General features: G+C 43.0%; 1 protein-coding gene across 1 annotated transcript in view; it reads right to left on the bottom strand.

Annotated features, from left to right (window-relative positions):
* The window catches only part of LOC122927160 (protein unc-13 homolog A-like), a 2,447,183-nt gene that overhangs the window by 2,333,788 nt on the left and 91,330 nt on the right, over positions 1 to 22,065 (bottom strand).

Below are 22,065 nucleotides of genomic sequence, written 5' to 3'. Positions count from 1 at the left end.
TATTACTGTAGAGGAACGCTTGGGATCTAGTGATCACCAGTCAGTGTGGTTTACTATAAGTAAAGTGACTGAGTCACACCACACAAAAACAAAAGTTTTAGATTTGAGAAAAACTGACTTTTCTAAAATTTGATTAGTGGTATACGGGTCCCTATCAGACTGGAACAGTTTCATTGGGGTCCAGGAGAAATGGGACTACTTAAAAGTGGCACTATTGAAGGCAACATAAAATTGCATTAGGCTTGTCAGTAAAAGCAAAAAAAGGAAGAGACCACTTTGGTACTCAGCAGAAGTGGCCAAAATCATTCAAAACAAAAAGATAGCATTTAGGAATTATAAAAAAAAAAAAAAAAAACGAGGATGACAGACAAATTTATAAGATTAGGCAGAGAGAGGCCAAACAAGTTATAAGAGCTTCTAAAGCACAGGCAGAAGAGAAATTAGCTCAGTCAGGGAAAAAAGGCGATATGGCATTCTTCAGATACATAAATGAAAAAAGGAAACTAAAACAAGGAATTACCAAATCAAAAACTAAATAAGGAAGGCATATGGAAGAAGATAAAGAACTAGCTAACTGCCTCAATGAATATTTCTGTTCAGTTTTTACAAAGGAAAATGAAGGAGAAGGACCTCAGTTAGGAAAGAAGACTAATGAATCTTTTGATACATGTGTCTTTACAGAGGAAGAGGTTCTAAGTCAACTGTCTAAAATTAAAACAAATAAGTCACAGTGGCCTGATGAGATACACCCAAAGCTATCAAATGAGCTCGGCGGTGAACTAGCAAAACCATTAACAGATTTATTTAACCAATCACTGGCAACAGGAGTTGTCCCAGAATATTGGAAATTAGCAAATGTTGTACCCATTAAAGGGGTTGTCCAGGTTCAGAGCTGAACCTGGACATACCTCCATTTTTACCCAGGCAGCCCCCCTGACATGAGCATCGGAGCAGTTCATGCTCCGATGCTCTCCTTTGCCCTGCGCTAAATTGCACAGGGCAAAGGCATTTTTCTGAGTTCCGGTGACATACCAGGGCTCTATGGGGCTGACAGGAACCCCGGTGACGTCACCGGCACTGATGGGCGGGATTTGTCTCTGCCCTAGCCAGTAAAACGGCTAGGGCAGAGCTAAAGCCCGCCCCTCAGAGCCGGTGACGTCACCGAACACACCGCTGGGCGGAAGTTACCGCCCGGCAGTCTGTTATTGAAAACAAAAGAGCCCGTGCCCTGCGCGATCTAGCGCAGGGCACTGGAGCGCACCGGAGCATGAGATGCTCCGATGCTAGGCTCAGGGGGGCTGCCGGGGTAAAAATAAGGGTATGTCCGGGTTTAGCTCTGAACCCGGACAACCCCTTTAACAAGAAAGGTAGTAGGGAGGAATCGGGCAACTATAGGCCAGTAAGCCTGACATCAATAGTGGGAAAATTAATGGAAACCATACTTAAGAAGAGGATTGTGGAACATCTAAAATCCTATGGATTGAAAGATGAAAACAGCATGGGTTTACTTCAGTGAGATTCTTCATGTCAAACTAATCTTATAGATTTTTTTGATTGGGTGACTAAAATAATAGATGGAGGAGGTGCAGTAGACATTGCTTATCTAGACTTTAGTAAGGCTTTTGATACTGTCCCACATAGAAGGCTTATCAATAAAGTGCAGTCTTTGGGCTTGGACTCCCATATTGTTGAATGGATTAGGCAGTGGCTGAGTGACAGGCAACAGAGGGTTGTAGTCAATGGAGTATATTCAGACCAAGGTCTTGTTACCAGTGGGGTACCTCAGGGATCTGTTCTGGGACCAATATTGTTTAATATCTTTATCAGCGAAATTGCAGAAGGCCTCAATGGTAAGGTGTGTCTTTTTGCTGATGACACAAAGATTTGTAACAGGGTTAATGTTCCTGGAGGGATACACCAAATGGAAAAGGACTTAGGAAAACCTAAGCAATGGTCAAAAATCTGGCAACTAAAATGTAATGTTGATAAGTGCAAGATAATGCACCTGGGATGTAAAAACCCAAGAGCAGAATATAAAATCAGTGATACAGTCCTAACCTCAGTATCTGAGGAAAGGAATTTAGGGATCATTATTTCAGAAGACTTAAAGGTAGGCAGACAATGTCATAGAGCAGCAGGAAATGCTAGCAGAATGCTTGGGTGTATAGAGAGAGGAATTACCAGTAGAAAGAGGGAGGTGCTCATGCCATTCTACAGAGCACTAGTGAGACCTCATTTGTATTATTGTGCTCAGTACTGGAGACCATATCTCCAGAAGGATATTGATACTTTGGAGAGAGTTCAGAGAAGAGCTACTAAACTAGTACATGGATTGCAGGATAAAACTTACCAGGAAAGATAAGGACCTTAACATGTATAGCTTGGAAGAAAGACGAGACAGAGGGGATATGATCGAAACTTTTTAATACATAAAGGGAATCAACAAGGTAAAAGAGGAGAGAATATTTAAAAGAAGAAAAACTGCTACAAGAGGACATAGTTTAAAATTAGAAGGGCAAAGGTTTAAAAGTAATATCAGGAAGTATTACTTTACTGAGAGAGTAGTGGATGCATGGAATAGCCCTCCTGCAGAAGTTGTAGCTGCAAATACAGTGAAGGAGTTTAAGCCTGCATGGGGTAGGCATAAGGCCATCCATTATATAGGATAGGGCCAGGGGCTATAGTATTTAGTATATTGGGCAGACTAAATGGGCCAAATGGTTCTTATCTGCCGACACAGTCTATGTTTCTATGTTTCTATATACCCAAGCATTCTGCTAGCATTTCCTGCTGCTCTATGACATTGTCTGCCTACCTTTAAGTCTTCAGAAATAATGACCCCAAAATCCCTTTCCTCATATACTGAGGTTCGGACTGTATCACTGATTTTATATTCTGCTCTTGGGTTTTTACGCCCAAGGTGACTTATCTTGCACTTATCAACATAAAAAGTGCAAGATAATGCACCTGGGGCGTAAAAACCCAAGAGCAGAACATAAAATCAGTGATGCAGTCCTAACCTCAGTATCTGAGGAAAGGGATTTAGGGGTCAGAGGTTATAAATGATATTAGGAAAACAAAGAAAACTGTATTCTCCCCTCTTTATATAAATGAAGAAAAGGTATTTCAAATGATCTGAGATGGAGTCAGGGGCCGATTGGCAAAGCGATTCATCCGAAAAATTCCCAGTGGCCAATTGCCTTTTACAATGCAGTGGGCTGGTGGCACCCAGCCCGAGTTTTCACATACACATCACAGGGAGCAAGTTCTGCTGCGCTGTGTCATTTTCATACACTCTGAATGATATTAAGCCCTCGCGGGCAGGGCCCTCTTTACTTCTGTACCAGTTTGTAATTTGTCGTGCTCAATGTCGGTCTGGGGTGCCTAGGGCGCACTAGTGGAAATTATTCTAGGGGCCCACCCTACTGCTACCAAAAAGAAATATTACTTGTTCATTTTTCTGGCTCATGCACATGAATATTTGCAGTTTAGCACACAATGCAGTATGCAAAACAGAACGGTATTGTGCACTGCTCTATATCAAATTGTTTCTCATTAAGCAACTCATTGTAGTTGATAACCTAATCTGTTATGGTCCCTTTACACAGGGCGACAGAGTAGCAGATTGTTGGGAAGGAAGACAATTGCCTGCTCTTTAACAAAGGATAATGCTGTATTTACATGGAGTGGTCTCCATTGTATGGCGAAAAGTGATCACTACTGTCATCTGTAAAGAATAAATCAAGGCAACTGGACTTACTGTAGATAACTTGAAAACGTTTCACTTGTTCATCCAAAGAGATTTCTCAATTCTGAGTTACTGTACAAGAATTATCTGGGAATAAATACAGTCATGTGAAAAAATTAGGACACCCTTTGAAAGCATGTGGTTTTTTGTAACATTTTTAATAAAAGGTTATTTCATCTCCGTTTCAACAATACAGAGAGATTAAAGTAATCCAACTAAACAAAGAAAACTGAAGAAAAGTCTTTTCAAGATCTTCTGTAAATGTCATTCTACAAAAATGCCTATTCTAACTGAGGAAAAAGATAGGACACCCTCACATGTATTCCCTCTTAAATTGGCTCAGATCTCACACAGGTATATCACACCAGGTGCACATAATTAGTAGATCGTTACTCTGCATGTTGAATGAGGCTTGCCCTATTTAAACCTCAGACATTTAGTTTGGTGTGCTCCTGACTGTTGAAGTGAGAGTGAGCACCATGGTGAGAGCAAAAGAGCTGTCAGAGGACTTCAGAAAAAAGATTGTAGCAGCCTATGAGTCTGGGAAGGGATTTAAAAAGATCTCAAAAGATTTTGAAATCAGCCATTCCACTGTCCGGAAGATAGTCTACAAGTGGAGGGCTTTCAAAACAACTGCCAACATGCCCAGGACTGGTCGCCCCAGCAAGTTCACCCCAAGAGCAGACCGCAAGATGCTAAAAGAGGTCTCCAAAAACCCTAAAGTGTCATCTCGAGAACTACAGCAGGCTCTGGCTACTGTTGATGTAGAAGTACATGCCTCTACAATCAGAAAGAGACTGTACAAGTTTAACTTGCATGGGAGGTGTGCAAGGAGGAAACCTTTGCTTTCCAAGAGAAACATCGAGGCCAGACTGACATTTGCCAGAGATAAAGTTGACAAAGACCAGGACTTCTGGAATAATGTTCTTTGGACAGATGAGTCCAAAATTGAATTATTTGGACACAACAGCAGAGGACATGTTTGGCGTAAACCAAACACAGCATTCCAAGAAAAGAACCTCATACCAACTGTGAAGCATGGAGGTGGAAGTGTCATGGTTTGGGGCTGCTTTGCTGCAGCAGGACCTGGTCAGCTCACCATCATAGAATCCACGATGAATTCTACTGTGTATCAGAAGGTGCTTGAAGAACATGTGAGACCATCAGTTAGAAAATTAAAGCTGAAGCGGAACTGGACCATGCAACATGACAATGACCCAAAACATACTAGTAAATCAACCAAAGATTGGCTGAAAAAGAAGAAATGGAGAGTCCTGGAATGGCCAAGTCAAAGTCCAGATTTGAATCCCATTGAGATGCTGTGGGGTGACTTGAAAAGGGCTGTACGTGCAAGAAACCCCTCAAACATCTCACAGCTGAAAAAGTTCTGCATTGAGGAGTGGGGTAAAATTTCCTCAGACCGATGTCGAAGACTGGTAGATGGCTACAAGAACCGTCTCACTGCAGTTATTTCAGCCAAAGGAGGTAACACTCGCTATTAGGGGCAAGGGTGTCCTATCTTTTTCCTCAGTTAGAATAGGCATTTTTGTAGAATGACATTTACAGAAGATCTTGAAAAGACTTTTCTTCAGTTTTCTTTGTTTAGTTGGATTACTTTAATCTCTCTGTATTGTTGAAACGGAGATGAAATAACCTTTTATTAAAAATGTTACAAAAAACCACATGCTTTCAAAGGGTGTCCTAATTTTTTCACATGACTGTATGTAACTGAATCAACATCTGTTAATTATACCCAGCATGGGGTCAGAGGTCATTATACGCAGCATGGGGTCAAAGGTGTTGATTCCATTATCCTAATTGTCTGAGTACCATCTACTTCAAGTATAAGGACAAGTTCTACAAGCAAAAACATAGCTGTGCTATGGGATTGCCAGTCTCACCTATTGTAGCGAACCTGTATATGGAGGAAGTAGAAAGCAAAGCCCTGACCACTTTCAAGGGAATTACACCGAGTCATTGGTTCAGATATTTGGATGAGACTTAAAAGATAAAATTCATAAACAAGAGTTACAGGTTTTCACCGACCACATCAACTCAGTGGATCATAACATCTATTTCACGTGGGAAGATATGCAGAACAATAAACTGGCATTTCTGGACTGTCTTATAACATTGGAAGAGGGAAGGAAGCTAGGAATTGAGGTCTATCGAACACACACAGACCAGTACCTGCTATTTGATTCCCACCATCCTCTAGACCACAAACTAGGAGTCATGACAGACGCAAGGAGGCGAGAAGCCTGACAGACGCAAGAATATGGTTATCCCATATGTAGCTGGGGTGTCTGAGAAACTCAAGGATTTTATTTCAAGACACGGAGGCTCCTATTGCTTTATCTCTCTTTACTGACAAAACCACAGCAGCAAAGAAAAAACTTAGGAGATTAGCATATCTCCATGGTAACAAGCTCCTCCCACTTGCTCCCCTATATATAGTCTCTGTTGCAGGAAGCCTTCCTCTTTCTTTGCTGCTGCCACAGCTAAGTACCTCACTGTGCCTAATTTCTAATGTTTATATGTAATACACTGTATATAGATATACATTTCGTTCCTTACAGGGTGCGGTCTTTACCCACTTATTCATTTATTATAGTTGGTGTCATTTTGCAACTGTAGTTGTAATTTTTTCTCCACAGGTTGCGCGCCATTTTCATTCCCCTTTACCACATCGTTTTTTCTTTATCAAATCTTCCCTTCTCTCGCCCCGACCCACCCTGTACTCCCCCTCCTTTTGTTCGCCCGTTTTTTCCTCTCAGGCCTATCATACCTGGCGCTTCCTCGTCCGGTCGCCATTTTACTTGCACTGCCCCGAGATCTCGCACGGATCCTTCCGTTCGCGAGAATCTCGGCGGCCATTTTGGATCCCTTCTGGCCACTCCGAAAATCTCGTTTTTTCTATCGCGAGATTTTCGGCGGCCATTTTACGTTTGTAGGCGCGCAATCATTCAGTCAGACCCTCGGTTTACCGCTGCTAGGCTACGTTTTTTCTTCTCTGCATTTCTTCTCTGCGTCTTGTGGGGTAACTCACCCCAATTAAATTATTTGTTTTCTCCAAACTACCCTGTTTATTAGGTCTATAGGTTTAACCCAGTTTTATACTTAGAGACATTAAATCTCTCAATATTACCTCAGTTACCATGTCACATACCCCATCCAGACATTCTATAGCTGAGGAGTCTGAGGTAGAATTTCACTCCCCTCCTACAGCACCGGAATTTAGTACAGCCCCTTCCACACTAGACCCTAACCAGGTTGATATGCTACAGCGCTCTGTGTCAGAGGCTATTATTGCGGCAATGGGATCTATGTCCCATTCCCTTTCCATGACAATTGCAGATGCACTTAAGAGCCAGCCCCCCACACCCTCAGTGGATACCCAAGCAGGTGCTACTTCCCATCCTACCTCCAGAATTGATTTGACTGGTGTGACCATAGCCACCCAAGACGGCGCGCCAAGGTCGCGCAAGAGAGCCTATTCCCGCCAGGCAGAAAAGGCGAGGAGTTGGAAATGTGCCAGAGCACAACCAGAATCAGTCTCAGGATCCGAATTCGGTTCAGACTATGAGGAGGCTAGATTTGAGGATGAGGAATATCCAGATGCAGACCTGTCTGACTCACCATATGTTCAACCTACTGACAGTTCCGCTACTGCGGCTATACCGTCGACATCCCAGGCTGCATTGGGTTCATCCGGTCCTTTGACCGACCCTTCTGGAGAGCCATTATTCGATCCTGACTCCCTGCACCACCCAAGGTCAGCTGAGTGGCTACCGCTGGATCATGTAGCCCAATACTTAGAGTCCAGAGTCCGCTGCCCCCTCAGTAAGGAGGCGCGTAAAAAACTCAGGGCTGAATGCCCGCGGCCCTTAATACCAAATAAAGTGTGCGATACACCATCAGTAGACCCTAAGATGGTCCAGTTTCTATCTAAATCTGGCTGGAACCCTAGGAGAGGCCTAGATTCTGCTCTTCGAGCATGCCAAGATAAACTGCTGGACATATTTGGGCCCCTAGCAAAAAATTTTGAACTAGCCGAGTCCGCAAAGGCGGCTAATGAGTCTGTGGACCCTGAGGTCCTCCGTGCCTGGGCACAACGTGCCATTTGTATAGCTGGGAATGTCAACACTTCCCTGTCAATAGAAAGACGTAAGGCGATCTTATTTAAAATCGAGCCTAAGTTAGCTAATTTAGCTCTGTCCGAATCTGGTAGTGAGGCACAGGGCCTCCTCTTTGGTGACTCATTCATTAAAGACATGAGCAAATTTGTGGGAGCATTCACGGCCCTTGACAAGGCCCAATCCTCCATGAAGAGGGTTTTCCACCCTCGTTTTTCTCACAGGGCCGGCAGCTCCAGGGGCCGTCTGTCCGGCCGCTCCTCTTTCCAGACCCGGGGCTCGGGTCGAGGTTCCTACAGCCACCGATCCTATTCAGATAGATCCTCATTCCAGGACTCCAGACAACCAATGGGTTTCTTCCCATCCCGAGGCGCCCCCAATCGTAGAGGTTTCCGTGGAAACTCCGGCTCCCGCCGCCCTTTCGGTAAGTGTACCACCACTTCTTTTTTCTCCACTTTGTGTAGGGGGCAGACTACGACATTTTTCTCATCCTTGGTCCGCCATCACCACGGACACTTGGGTGCTCTCCACAATCCTTGGTTTCCAGATAGAGTTGGTAAGTTTTCCATTTCTTCCCAACCCCCCCTACCCTATGGCCACTTCATCAGAGACCCTCTTCCACATAGACAAGGAATTGATGGACCTACACAGAAAGGAGGCGATCGAACGTGCTCCAGATTACTCCGGAGGAGTTCTCAGCACTATCTTTCTGGTGCACAAGAAGGGCGGCCAGATGCGCCCAGTCATCAACCTACGCCCCCTAAACAGGTTTGTGCGATATCGACACTTCAAGATGGAGGGCATCCATCTTCTCAGGGATCTCCTACTAAAAGGAGATTGGATGGTGAAACTCGACCTAAAGGACGCGTACCTCACCGTCCCTGTAGAAGAATCCTCCAGAGACCTGCTTCGCTTCAAATGGAAGGGAGAAATTTGGCGTTTCACTTGCCTCCCCTTCGGCCTTTCATCGGCCCCATGGTGTTTCACCAAACTCATGCGGCCGGTGGTAGCATGGCTCCGCAGTCGAGGAATTCGACTAATTATCTACCTGGACGACATACTTCTGCTGGCCCAGGACAGACAGACCCTTCTCTCACATCTGGAACTCACTTCAAGTCTATTAACCGGACTGGGATTCCTCATCAACTACGACAAGTCCGTTTTGACACCAGCACGGATAATGGAATTCCTAGGGTTTTCCGTGGATTCGGTAGCAGAAACCCTCAGTCTTCCGACGACAAAGATCAAGGAGATTCGCAAGGAATTACGCAGAACGCTGGACATGCCCCGGATTTCCCTTCGACATCTGGCTCGAATCATCGGTCTTCTATCGTCCTCCATCCAGGCCGTTTTTCCAGCTCCTTTACACTACCGAGCCCTACAACGCCTGAAGACGGCGCATCTTCACAAAGGAGCCACCTACGCAGATTTTATTTGTCTGGACGACGAAACTCGGGACGAGATCCATTGGTGGATCGGCAATCTTCAAGCCTGGAACGGGAAGGCGATTTGCGGTCCCCGTCCGGATTTCACAGTAGAGTCGGACGCCAGCCTACTTGGTTGGGGGGCCCACTGCGAGGGCATTTCGACCGGAGGTCGTTGGTCAGTAGAAGAGTCTCCTTTACACATCAACGCCTTAGAACTCCTAGCGGGCTCATTCGCTATTCGCAGTTTTGCGAAGGACATGACCAAGGTTTGCATTCGACTACGTATGGACAACGTCTCCGCTGTCCGTTATGTCAATGCCATGGGCGGTACCCATTCTCCCATGCTGTCTCATTTGGCCAGGGATTTCTGGTCTTTCTGTCTGAGTCGGGAACTTACAGTGGTGGCGGAATACATCCCAGGACTACACAACGTTCAGGCGGACTGGAGCTCACGCTATCTCAAGGATACCAGCGACTGGAGATTAGATGCGCAGGTGTTTTCTACCATCTCCTCAATCTGGGGTCCTGCTTGCATCGATCTCTTCGCCTCCCGTTTGAACAAACAGCTACCGAGGTTCTTCAGTTGGCGCCCGGATCCAGAAGCGGAGGCTGTAGACGCATTCCTTCAAGATTGGTCAGAGGATCTCCACTACGCGTTTCCGCCGTTCTCAATGATTCCGAGAACCCTGAACCAGGTCCGCTCCCAATCAGCGGAGATCATCTTGATCGTTCCGTTCTGGACCACTCAGTCATGGTTTCCCAACCTTCTAGAACTTCTCATCTTTCCTCCTTTTCTCCTACCAGTTTACCCAGATCTCCTCTTAGGTCCGGAAGACGCTCAACATCCTCTCCTTCTGGAGGGTTCTCTCCGATTACTGGCGTGCAGAGTTTCAGGCGTTCCTACCAAGGCTATGTCCTTTCGGAACCAACTTGGAGATTACTGGAAGAGTCTTGGGCTCCTGGCACCAGACGGGCTTATAGAGCGGCCTGGAGATCTTGGTCTAGTTGGTGCGTGGACCGTGGTCTGGATCCCGTTTCGGCCACTGTAACAGACATCTTAAATTTTCTTACTTCCCTATTCGACGACGGTAAGGCTTATCGGACCATTAATCTTTTCAGGTCCGCCATTTCCTCTTTTCATCAAGGTTTTGAAGGCCGCCCTTCAGGCCAACACCCTTTAGTCTGCCGCCTACTTAAAGGCGCCAGGATGTCTCGTCCTCCCAGACCACGCCTTTCCACCACTTGGGATGTTTCTCTGGTCTTAAATCTTTTCTCTTCCTGGCCACCCAATTCGGAACTCTCATTACGCCAATTGTCAGCTAAACTGGTCACTCTGTTCTGTCTAATCTCTTGTAAGAGAGTTTCTGACGTGAGAGCGTTAGATTATAACGCCAGATTTTTCTCTCCTGAAGGAGTCACCTTTGACATTTCTCGTCGGACTAAGACCCAGATTCGTTCTGTATCTTATCCTTCTTTTCCGGGAGTTCCTGCCCTTTGTCCCGTATCTTGTCTACACGAATACGAGTCTCGAACTTTACCGCATCGTTCCACCGAGCTTCCTCAGTTGTTCCTTTCTTACCGACGTCCGTTTGCCCCAGTTTCCACCACAACTTTGGCTAGATGGGTTAAGTGGCTCATGTCTTTAGCGGGTGTTGATACTTCAATATTCACCGCTCATTCTACTCGAAGCGCATCGTCTACTTCTATGATGGCGGCGGGCGCTCGCCTGGAGGACGTTATGAAAATCGCAGACTGGTCCAGAGTATCGACTTTCAGAGACTTCTATTTTCGTCCTACTCAACATGTTTTTACTCTTGTTATTGGACAGCTTTAAACTCGCAACAGGAGCCTCCGTGTCTTGAAATAAAATTATATGATTTTGCTAATTTATGACGTAAAGTCATGATTTTATGAAAGACACGGAGGCGAGTATTGCCCTCCCTCACTTATTTTCCCTCCCTGCTCACTTTAATTTTAGTTATTTATTTATTTATTTATTTAATAAATTATTGTATTATTTTGACCTGGTGACGATCACTTATACTTGCCATTTATTATGCTCCTTGCTGCTTTGCATGCACATGTTCCTTTAGTGTTACTATTACCCCCGCTATGTGATTCTCCTTTTTCTCTTTTCTCCTAGTGTGACTTAATCATGGCTGGATTACATATGATCTACATTCTTAGTCCCCAGTTTCGGCATTGCAGTTCCGGTTTGACCAGTTCTCGGCTTCTGTTTCAAAGTTCCTGAAGAGTTGGAGTGGCATCCGCCAAGAAAGAGGAAGGCTTCCTGCAACAGAGACTATATATAGGGGAGCAAGTGGGAGGAGCTTGTTACCATGGAGATATGCTAATCTCCTAAGTTTTTTCTTTGCTGCTGTGGTTTTGTCAGTAAAGAGAGATAAAGCAATACTCGCCTCCGTGTCTTTCATAAAATCATGACTTTACGTCATAAATTAGCAAAATCATATAATTTTTAATAAACATCACATCCCTGTCTGTTTTAAACTCAGAAACACACTGAGGCAACAACTGGTTCACCCAAAAGACCCAACACCTAAACACTAGATGGTTAACATTATTTACGCAGTCCAGTGCAATAAGGAATGCTCAGAACTTTATATCGGCAAAACAAAACAACAACTACATCAGTGTATGGGCTCAGCATAGAAGAACCAAACCTCTGTTCAAGATTCAGCCGTGCACTTACATATAAAAGAAACAGGTTACACCTTTGAAGACAGTCAAGTATGTGTTTTGGATAAAGAGGCCGATTGGTACAAATGAGGTGTGAAGGAGTCCATCTACGTAAAAAATGGAGAAGCCAAGCTTGAAAAGAGGCGGGGGGGGGGGGGGGGTAGACATCTATTATCTGCCACATACAATGCTGTCTTGACACCTTTTTCTGGGAGGTCATTATCACCTACTGACTCCAATTAGGATAATGGAATCAACATCTTTGACCCCATGCTGGGTATAATGACCTCTGACCCCATGCTGGGTATAATTACCAGATGTTGATTCAGCTACATATTTATTCTCAGAGAATTCTTGTACAGTCACTCAGAATTGAGAAAGCTCATTGGAAGAACGAGTGAAATGTTTTCAAGAAATCTACAGTATGTCCAGTTGCCTTGATTTATTCTTTACAGATATACCATGACCTGGATAAATGAGAACCTTCACAGACACTACTGTCATTGTTCTTCTGCATACTGACTACTTGTTTTACTTCCAGTAAATGATCATTTTTATGTGCGCACAATTGAATTACGGTACCCAATAAGTGAGCTTTTTTGTTTGTTCATCAGGTAATCAGCATTCACGACATCCACCGCAGCCATTACACCCAAGAGCTACTGGTAACCTGTGTCACAGTAAACTACACTGTGATAATATGTCTATCTTATTTTTTTTCCATTTCTGAAAGCCATATATTTATTTTTCTATTTTAATTTTCTGCCAATGCGTAGGGGCTCCTTTTTTGCAGGAAGAGTTGACTTATTTATTGTTGCATTTTTTGGCTGCATATGATTTTTTGGGGCAAGGGGACCAAAAATGGCTTTTATTTATGGCATTCCTGAGGGGATAGGTCATGTCATTTTTACAGAGCAGGTTGTTACAGACGCAGCGATGCCTAGTATGTCAATTTTTTTTTTTTTTTCCTATTAAAGGGATTGTCTCATCTCAGACAATGGGGGCATATTGCTAGCATATGCCTCCATTATCTTATAGGTGCGTGTCACACCACTGGGACCACACCTATATTGAGAACAGAGCCCTGAAAGTGGTGGAGGGCGCTGTGCGCATACGCAGCCGCCCTCCATTTATTTTCTAAGGGGCCGCCACAAATAGCCGTGCGCTGGCTTGGCTATTTTCATCAGGCAGTGCTCTCCCATTCACTTCTATGGGGAGACCGCTTGGTGGTGGCCGGACCGGAATCCTTCAGCCACCACCTTGTGGGGCTCCGTTACTGATATAGGTGGGATCCACATCTATAAGACAAGCCATATGCACCCATTCTTTGAGATAAAAAAATCCCTTCAAGTTTTACACAGTGAAACATTTATTTTTGTGTTACCATTTTCTGAAAGCCATATTTTTATTTATTTTTTGGGCGATTGTCTTATGTCTTGTTTTTTTCAGGATGAGGTGACAGTTTGATTGGTACCATTTCGGAGTACATACGATTTTTAGATTGCTTGGCATTAGACTTTGTTTTGGCACTGTTTTTATTTAGGTTTTCTTTATGGCATTCACCTGAGGGGATAGATTGTGTGATATTTTTATAGAGCGTCGTTACAGACGTAGGGATACCTAATATATGCTTGTTTTTCTTTTTTTTCCTGTTATTTATAATTTTATATGACTTTATTATGGGAAAGCTGCATTTTATTTTTACTTGAAACCTAGGTATCTTGCAGGTTAATACTAAAAAAAAAAAAAAAAATGAAACAAAAAAGGTAATAGGACTGGGGAGGAATGGAAGGAGGGACTAGAACAGTTCATAAGGATAAAAAATATACATAAACCTCTTAATTGTATGTATACTAATGCCAGAAGCCTGACGTGAAAAATGGTGAACTGAAATTAGTGGTGTGTGAGGAGGACTATGACATAGTGGGAATAACTGAGACATGGCTGGATGATAGCTATGACTGGGCGGTTAACATACAGGGTTACAGTCTGTTTAGAAAGGATCGCAAAAAACCAGAGAGGGGGAGTGGTTTGCCTTTATGTAAAGTCCTGTTTAAAGACCACAGTCAGAGAAGATATAATTGAGGGACATGAACATGTGGAGTCACTGTGGGTAGAAACAATAATAAAAATACTAATAGTAGTCTATTATAAACCACCTAATAAACCAAGGGGACTAAGAATTTCTCTGACCCCAGCAGCTAGGTGCAAAAACACTTCTCTAATGACAAAATGGGAACAGCAACCAGTAGTTCCCTGTGTCTTATGCAAATCCTATTAGAACAGGAGCGTGTCACCCTAGAGGAGCTAAACACCAAACTAAAAGAACAGATTAGTATTACTCAATCCTTTGTATCAGAAGGAGAATTTAACAATAAAGAAAAACAACTCCAGGCTACATTAGAACCTTTTTTAATATCACCTAAAAGACAGAAAACATAAACAATTTATCAGAGACCTGGCAGATTTTAGGGAGAATAAAGTGTACACTTTAGTGACTGGAAATAGGTTTGTAACACCAGACACAGACATATCTTCCACCGAAACAGAACAGTCAGATTCAGACAGAGAACAGAACACTAATAAGAACCCAATATGTGGAAGAGGCAGAGGCAGAGGAAACTATAGGGGTAACCAACAAAACAGAGGCAATACAAGTTTTTTATATCAAGCCCCGACATACCCCCTACGGAATCGAGCACAACCGCCAGTGACATCAGTTCCGGCCCAAAAATAATGAACCTGTCAACTCACCCTCTTAATAAATTTGAGATCGGTATTCTTGAAAAAGGTCTTTCATTTGTACCGACTGCTAGATTTAATCTGTTCAAAACAATAGTGGATTTGAATTTGTTTGCACGCAAGCTCAGATGGGTCAAACACTTCAAGAACATAGACAGAAAACAAAGTCATGAGCTAGGAATTCCTACTAAGATGCTTGAAGACGTCAGGATGCTTCACAATCTCGCCTTACCAGTGGGCCCCCAAGAAGGGGAAGGCCCCTTTACGTCACTTAAAAACAAAAGTAGTAAATATCCACCATATGGCGACACTAATTGTATTGACGTATTTATGAACTTGGTAACTAGGGACTTGAAAGGCATGCCAATGAAGTTTACCTCGACAAACTGTACAAAAGAGGAATTGGCAGCCCTGAAAGACCTAGAGCAGGACAGAAACATAATAATTAAACCGTCAGACAAAGGCGGAAATATTGTGATCCAAGACACGCTTGACTATAAAACTATGTGTGAGGAATTACTAGCATCTAGAGAATGTTATGAAGTGTTGCATGGTGACCCAACAGACCAATACAGAAGGAAACTCAAGTCCATTCTGGACAATGCAAAGGCCAAGAGCTTAATTGACCAGAATGAACATGACTTCTTACTCCCCCAATACCCTCAGGTAGCAACATTTTACTCCCTCCTGAAGGTACACAAGGGGACCAGCCCTATCAAAAGGGCGCCCCATTGTATCCGGGATTGGCAGCCTAGGACAAAACCTAGGAATGTAGGTTTTGTCACAGCTCTCCCTTCTCACATGCGTGACACAGGAGACCTTATTAGACAGTTGGAGGGGACCCATTTGGAGGAAGAATCCATTTTGGGTAGCATCGACGTGGAAGCCTTATACTCGTCGATCCCCCACAAATTTGGTCTCCTGGCAGTGGAGTATTTTCTATCCACACGGGGTTGCCAATTTTCTCCACATAATCAGTTTGTGTTGCAGCTCTTGGAATTTTCTCTGACCAAAAATTACTTTCTATTCAATGGAAAATACTACCACCAGCTCAGGGGCACCGCGATGGGGAGTTCTTGTGCCCCATCGTATGCAAATCTGTTCCTGGGCTGGTGGGAAGATACCCATGTGTTTGGGGACGACACCCCAAAGAGGAGTGAGAACATTCAAATATGGTCTAGATTCATAGACGATAGTTTCGTGATCTGGAAGGGCTATTTAGAGGCATTTACCATCTGGACCAAGGGCCTTAACAACAACTCTGTTGGCCTACGGTTTACATCAGAATGCGATAAAACAAAACTCCCCTTCCTGGACATCTATATAATCCAAAATTTGAATGGCTCACTAGATACCACAATTTACAGGAAGCCAACCTCCACAAACTCTCTCCTGAGATGGGAGAGTAGCCACCCATATCCCCTTAGAAAGGGTATTCCCCGTGGACAATACCTTCGGATCAAAAGGAATTGTTCAAAGAAATCTGATTTTCTGAAACAGGCCGCTGACCTGAAAAATAGATTCCATGATCGAGGCTATCCCTGACATACCCTCAAACCAGCCTTCCAGTTTTCACATAGCCAAGACCGGGCGTCACTTCTAAAAACTAAGAAGGAAAGGGCATTGGGGGTTGGAGCAAAGGTTGAGAATAAGGATACAAAGGAGATCCGCCTGATCAGAACATTTGACCAGGCAGCCCCAAATGTGAAAAATATTATCTCCAAGTACTGGCACATCCTAAGGATGGACTCAGATATAAGGAGTGTAATTAGAGAATACCCCAGCATAACTTACAGGAGGGGAATTAGTATACGGGACAAAGTTGTGAACAGCCACTTTGTAGGGCCTCCAGCACCCAGAACATGGTTAGACAAACCGGTCACGGGTTGCTATAAATGTGGTACATGTGTCTCTTGCAAATATGTACGCCGTGGTAAAACGTTCATGAGCAATGTCACGGGCAGGGTATATACTATCAGGGACATGATAAATTGCAAATCAAAGGGTCTCGTCTACAAAATCAACTGCAAATGCGGAAAAGAGTATATTGGTAAAACCAAAAGAGAGTTTAGGGGCAGAATAGGCGAACACATTGGAGACATTACAAATGAGAGAGAAACATCAGACTGGACTCCCTGGAATTTATGGGAATTGACCTAATAAAACGAACCGGCAGAAGAGGAAATTGGGATAAAAAGATACTGCAATGTGAGGCCAAGTGGATATTTTACATGCAGACAGTATACCCTAATGGCCTTAATGATCAACTGAACTATGGCTCCTTCATTTGAGCCTCATTATGACATGTGCAGGCACTGGATGCAAATGTGAGATGACCACTTGGGAGCATGTGCAGGGTCATGTCCTATTAAAATGATATCAAACTCCCCTATCTAGAGCTAAAATAATCCAATAATTGTACTGGTCTTCTGAACCTGCCAAAGAAATCCTGGTTCGAGCAAAGATGCTCAGATGTAGAATAAGTCAAGTTATCTGACTAGACTGTGAGTTGCGCGTCACCCGGTTGCTATGCAACGAGAGACGCGCACTCGTAATGTCAGGAACCTCCGACCTGCCCCATTGTTAGCTTCTGCTCCTCCCTCTCACTTCCGGGCACGCGCTACTAGTGTGCGTTCCATGTGCGTTCCAGCGCACAGGAAGTGGGAGTGGAAACACTGCTGGGCTGTACTAGAGCAGGGGATTTAAATAGGGAAACCGGCGCGACACTAAGCGCCACCCTGCTGAGATAAAAAATACAGGCGGTGAGATGTTCCCCGCATCATAACTGGACACGGACCACTGTCTTTTGGTGTCTCTCAAAATCGGACCTGTCGATACATCCGACATCTTCCGCGTTCAACAGAACAACTACTGAAGCGGTTAGTAAACACTGGATCAATTTATTGTGATCCTTTTTTCTTTTTCTATACAATCGGAACAAATTGTGACTGTTCTTGCTTTGTATTTTCCCTTCTATTTTTTCACTTTAGCTTACCCTCTAAGATCAAATATCTCCCCTGATGAGTCCCCAGACAGTGGGACGAAACATGTTGGGATATTAGAGAGGGAATCCATTAGGGATTTAGGCCTCTTACAGGGAAAGGTTCCTGACGGGGTCGCCCCTATCGGGGCGGGTACTCTGTATTTCTGATAGGCAGGGCCTAATAGCCCCTACCCCAATACGTTCATTAGGGATTAAATTCAGAGCTAGGTAGGACCCTGTCCCATGGAAGACTCCATTCAGCAAATACGAGCCTAACTGCGTACCTAAACCGTTTGGACCCATACAGACGGGTGTAGTTTGGACAGAATTGAATCTCCTGATCTGGTAAGAACATTCCATATCATTATAGGGACTGTCCATTCACAGGAACAATAATTTATCACTGTAAATTTTGAATATAGATAGTGTTTCCCCATTTTTTTAAGAGCAAACTTAGTAAAAGTCATGTTTTAAAGCAAGCAATAGCCCAACAAAGTGGTTTCGATACACAGAAAATCTGCTACTAAACAAGATAGACGAGGAGGCAGATCATAATGGGTCATTACTTCAACTACCCAGATATAGTCTGAGAAATTGAAACCTGTATATCTCATAAAGGAAACAACCTTTCCCAAATAGTTCAGGACCCGACTAGAGGGACAGCTATACTGGACTTAATAGACCTGACAGAACAACAGACGTGAAGGTTGGGGGACACCTGGGAAATAGTGACCATAAAGTAATAACCTTCCAATTGTCATTCAAAAGAGTTTCTTCAGGGAGGAACAAAAATACCAAACTTCAAAAAAGCTACATTTAGCCAACTAAGAGAGGCCATAGGCCTAACTAACTGGGACAAAGTCCTCAAAAATTTTAATGCAGCCACAAAATGGGATATTTTTAAAAACATCCTAAAATCTAATTGTGAGAGGTACATACCTTATGGGTATGAAAGTTTAAGGAAAAAGAAAAAAACAATGTGGATAAATAGAACTGTAAAGAAAGCAATAAATGACAAAAAGAAAGCATTTAAATCACTAAAAAATGAGTGTAGCGAGGAAGCACTGAAAAACTATAATGATAATAATAGAATATGTAAAAAACAAATAAAAGCGGCCAAACTAGAGACAGGGAGATGAATTGACAAAGAAAGAAAAACTAACCCTAAGATGTTCTACAATTATATAAATGGTAAAAAGTATAAATCTGAAGGTGTTGACCCTCTACAGAGTAATGAGGGGGGAGTTGCAGAGAGCGATGAGGAGAAAGCAAAGCTATTATTATTTTAAATTTTTTTCTCCACTGTATTCACTGGGGAAAATAAACTGTTAGATGAAATGCAGAATGTAAAAGCAAATTCCCCATTAAAAGTGCCCTGTCTGACCCAGGAAGAAGTACACCAGAGTCTTAAAAAGATTAAAATAGACAAATCGCCAGGACCAGATGGCATGCACCCCCGTATCCTAAGAGAATTAAGTAATGTCATAGCCAGGCCCTTATTTCTGATATTTAAGGACTCTATACTGACAGGGAGTGTTCCACAGGATTGGTGCATAGCAAATGTGGTGCCAATATTCAAAAAGGGTCCAAAAACAGAGCCCAAAAACTATAGGCAGGTAAGTTGAACATCTGTCGTGGGTAAACTGTTTGAATGTTTTCTAAGAGATGCTACAAACCGGATTCCAAAAAAGTTGGGACACTATACAAATCGTGAATAAAAACTGAATGCAATGATGTGGAGGTGCCAACTTCTAATATTTTATTCAGAATAGAACATAAATCACGGAACAAAAGTTTAAACTGAGAAAATGTACCATTTTAAGGGAAAAATATGTTGAATCAGAATTTCATGGTGTCAACAAATCCCCAAAAAGTTGGGACAAGGCTATTTTCACCACTGTGTGGCATCTCCCCTTCTTCTTACAACACTCAACAGACGTCTGGGGACCGAGGAGACCAGTTTCTCAAGTTTAGAAATAGGAATGCTCTCCCATTCTTGTCTAATACAGGCCTCTAACTGTTCAATCGTCTTGGGCCTTCTTTGTTGCACCTTTCTCTTTATGATGCACCAAATGTTCTCTATAGGTGAAAGATCTGGACTGCAGACTGGCCATTTCAGTACCCGGATCCTTCTCCACGATGTTGTGATTGATGCAGAATGTGGTCTGGCATTATCTTGTTGAAAAATGCAGGGTCTTCCCTGAAAGAGATGACGTCTGGATTGGAGCATATGTTGTTTTAGAACCTGAATATATTTTTCTGCATTGATGGTGCCTTTCCAGACATGCAAGCTGCCCATGCCACACGCACTCATGCAACCCCATACCATCAGAGATGCAGGCATCTGAACTGAGCGTTGATAACAACTTGGGTTGTCCTTGTCCTCTTTGGTCCGGATGACATGGCGTCCCAGTTTTCCAAAAAGAACTTCGAATCATGACTCGTCTGACCACAGAACAGTCTTCCATTTTGCCACACTCCATTTTAAATGATCCCCCAGTGAAAACGCCTGAGCTTGTGGATCTTGCTTAGAAATGGCTTCTTCTTTGCACTGTAGAGTTTCAGCTGGCAACGGTGGATGGCACGGTGGATTGTGTTCACTGACAATGGTTTCTGGAAGTATTCCTGAGCCCATTCTGTGATTTCCTTTAGAGTAGCATTCCTGTTTGTGGTGCAGTGTCGTTTAAGGGCCAGGAGATCACAGGCATCCAGTATGGTTTTACGGCCTTGACCCTTACGCACAGAGATTGTTCCAGATTCTCTGAATCTTCGGATAATGTTATGCACAGTTGATGATGATAGATGCAAAGTCTTTGCAATTTTTCGCTGGGTAACACCTTTCTGATATTGCTCCACTATCTTTCTGCGCAACATTGTGGGAATTGGTGATGCTCTACCCATCTTGGCTTCTGAGAGACACTGCCACTCTGAGAAGCACTTTTTATGCCAATTGACCTAATTAGTGTTAATTGGTCTTCCAGCTCTTCGTTATGCTCAAATTTACTTTTTCCAGCCTCTTATTGCTACTTGTCCCAACTATTTGGGGATTTGTTGACACCGTGAAAATTTGAATCAATGTATTTTTCCTTTAAAATGATACTTTTACTCGGATTAAACATTTGATCTGTCATCTACGTTCTATTACAAATAAAATATTGACATTTGCCATCTCCACATCATTGCATTCAGTTTTTATTCACAATTTGTTTAGTGTCCCAACTTTTTTGGAATACGGTTTATATTTTGGAGTACCGCAATGAAAATAAGTAAATAACGCAATATCAGCATGGCTTCATGAGAGATGTCAAACTAATTTAATCAGTTTCTATGAGGAAGTAAGTTCTAGACTTGACAGTGGCGAATCAATGGATATCATATATCTGGCCTTCTTCAAAGCATTTGACACTGTTAAAGGTTAGTATATAAAATGAAAAGGTTACCACATGAAAGGTTAGTATATAAAATGAGAATTCTTGGACTGAGATAAAATGTCTGTATGTGGGTAAGTAACTGGCTCAGTAATAGAAAACAGAGGGTGATTATTAATGGTACACACTCACTGTGATATTTGGTGACGCTGGGGCAGTATTTGTGCTACACTACGGTATTGGTAGCCCCATCAACTTATGGTGTCCTGCCATCTGTCAATTGGATTGATTGATATTTTGGAGTAGGGGATATAAGGGATGGTTGGAAGTATGGGATTAATGTTTACAGGGGTGGATTGGCCATAGATCTTACAGGGAAATTTCCAGGTAGGCCGATGCCCTGAGGTTCACCTGAGCCCTTCTCACGTTTGGACGTTTTTGGGGATGTATTTTGTGCTGCTGGCAGTATTTTGTGATGGACTGTGGTACTTGGCTTTGTTGGTTTGGTTTATTGTGCCACAATATGGCTTTGATAGCCCTGCCTTCCATCAATTTAGACCCAACTACAAAATGGGGCCACTTTTAGTATTTTTTTCCAGCGCCACTTTAAGTTCCAAATCCGCCTCTGAATGTTTAGATTTACGCTTGAAATTCATTTTGATGTGTTATGATTTGAGGGATTGCACATATGCACCTTTGTAATGATGGAATAGAAATATGGTTCTGTATCTGTATATGGAAATTTATACATGGCTTTTTGCCTAATTCAGTGAGATATGAAACATTTGCAAGAAATTACAACAATAAAGTCTTATGCCTATCTTTCTCTGCAAAGAAATTTGAAAACTATCAGCTGGTTCTAATGTATTGGCTCTCATATATTTTCAACTGATATAAGGTAAGAAATGCAGTACCCAAGTCCTGGGTGTATCTGCAAATGTGTGTATTCCAGTAAGAAGAGGTA

The sequence above is a fragment of the Bufo gargarizans genome, chromosome 1 (genome assembly GCF_014858855.1).
Source record: "Bufo gargarizans isolate SCDJY-AF-19 chromosome 1, ASM1485885v1, whole genome shotgun sequence".
Classification (NCBI taxonomy): Eukaryota; Metazoa; Chordata; class Amphibia; order Anura; family Bufonidae; genus Bufo; species Bufo gargarizans.
Note: the sequence above shows the minus strand (reverse complement) of the source record. Positions and strands in the feature narration are given on the sequence as shown.